Below are 2,199 nucleotides of genomic sequence, written 5' to 3' on the forward strand. Positions count from 1 at the left end.
ACAGCTCGTCGCACGGGTCCCTCTCGCCGCCCACCCCGCACCCCCTCCGGTCGGGTGTCTCCTCTCCACTAGCACCAAGGAGGAGGTCCCCTGCCGCCGCCCCGAGGCCGTCCCCAGGGCGCTGCGGTCCCGCTGGAGCCACGCCTTCTTGGCGACAGAGGGCGGGGCATGCAGATTCGAGACGGCTCTTCCGCCCGAGAACCACAAAGCCAGGGCAGATGCGGGATTTCTCTTTTACAAAGTGGAGAATCCAACTTCTGCTCGAGAGTCTGGTGTAGTGCCGCCATAGCACTGTCAAAGAGGCAAAGGAAGGGAGACCTGGAGTGAGCGGGACCCGGGTCACACTGAGTGCAACATGCACGACAGCAGGAGGGTGACAGCGACAGGCGGTGCCACGGCATCGCTTCTCGGCCTTTTGGCTAAGATCAAGTGTAGTATCTGTTCTTATCAGTTTAATACCTGATACGTCCTCTATCCGAGGACAATATATTAAATGGATTTTTGGAGCAGGGAGTTGGAATAGGAGCTTGCTCCGTCCACTCCACGCATCGACTTGGTATTGCAGTACCTCCAGGAACGGTGCACCCCCTTGGGGACAACTGTGGTGTCCAAAGATAGAAACTGGTGCATTTCTCTTAAGCATTGAATCACTTCGGAAGGTTGATTTTTACCCATGGCTGATTCATGTCAATGTATGGCAAAAACCACTATAATATTGTAAAGTGATTATTTTTTTTTAATTTACTGAGGTTTTCTTGTAGTTTGCAAGGGATCCTGGCATTCATGGGAGAAATAAGTAAGTTGCATGAGGGAAACTATGAGTTACAGTTCACTCTTCTTTTCTAAACATTCTATGGTGTTGTTTTTGTTTTGCTTTTAATTTAAAACCCTGTGCAATCCCTTAAGAGTTTCTCCATTTCTTTGCCTGGGAAGTGCTTTATGTGGTTCACTTGAGCCTTGAGTTCTCTTAAAGACAGTCACTTCAGCTCTGCAGTCTTGGAAGGGGTGCTTTCTCCCCGCCCACAGTTGTGTGCCACTCAGAATAATGGAGTAGATCAAACCCAGCTCTACTACACTGCAGGTGGATTCTTGACCACCTGAGCCACATTCTCCAAAAGACAGCACCTTCTGCCCTGCAATCTTGGAAGGGGGCACTTCCAAGCTCCCACTTGATATTCCCTCCCACTTCCTCCATATGGCATCCTCAAAGCAAAACCAGAACACTAGCTTGACTTTCTTGTCTTCCATTACTAAAGTGTTCATGTTTCCTGATTTCAAGCAGTTCCTGCTGAGAGTTACTGAGATCCACCTGGAGGCTAGATTAGAATGATGGGCAGTGTGTGTCAGTTGTACTGACTGGGATTTCATTTATACAGGTAACTGACTGACAAGGAAAGGTCAGTGCCACTGAAGGAGATGGTATTATTCCTTAGCATTCCAAAGAGAAGAGTGCCTACAGTAAGACCACTGTGTCTTGTCTTTTGGATACACAAGGCAGGCTGTTCAGGTCAGCACAAAGTTCAAATCATGTATAAGACAGAACGAATTCCCTATATTGTCTCCTTTCGTTCTTTTCCATTGATTCGGGCATTTGACCAAGATCTAGGTGCTGGGCGCTGATATAAGTGCACCAGGTAGCGTGGTGGGGAAAGCAGTCACTAGGAATCTGCCCAGGTACCATGGGACAACTGCACTCATCTCGTGCTAGTAAGGTTATACTCAAAATCCTCCAGGCTAGGTTTCCAGAGTCCATGAACCAAGAACTTCCTCGTGTGTCAAGCTGGCTTTCGAAAAGGCAGAGGAACCAGAGATCAAATTGAGAACTTCCGCTGGATCCTAGAGAAAGAAAGGGAAATCCAGAAAAACTTCTACCTCTGTTTCATTGAGTCAGCTAAAGCCGACTGTGTGGATACTAAAGCCTTTGACTGTGTGGATCATAACAAACTGTGGAAAACTCTTAAAAAGATTGGAATACCAGACCATCTTACCTGTCTCCTGAGAAGAGCTACCCAAGTCCGAGATCAGGGCCGGCAGCCGGGAGTAGCTACCCCATGTCCAAGGTCAGGGGCGGCGGCTGAGAGGAGCTACCCCACGTCTGAGGTCAGGGGTGGCTGCCAGCCGAGAGGAGATACCCCGCAAAGGAGGTCAGGGGCGGTGGCCGGGAGGAGCTACCACACGCACACACACCCGAGGCCAGGG

The 2,199-nt window shown here is 49.7% G+C and overlaps 1 non-coding gene across 1 annotated transcript; it reads left to right on the top strand.

The window, feature by feature from the left end:
- Window positions 1-399: 399 nt before the first annotated feature.
- On the top strand, window positions 400-590 carry LOC112584183. Its single transcript, XR_003108522.3, has one exon. It is a non-coding gene; the product is annotated as a U2 spliceosomal RNA (small nuclear RNA).
- The last annotated feature ends 1,609 nt before the right edge of the window (window positions 591-2,199 follow it).

This window comes from Bubalus bubalis, chromosome 3 (assembly GCF_019923935.1).
Source record: "Bubalus bubalis isolate 160015118507 breed Murrah chromosome 3, NDDB_SH_1, whole genome shotgun sequence".
In the NCBI taxonomy this organism is placed as follows: Eukaryota; Metazoa; Chordata; class Mammalia; order Artiodactyla; family Bovidae; genus Bubalus; species Bubalus bubalis.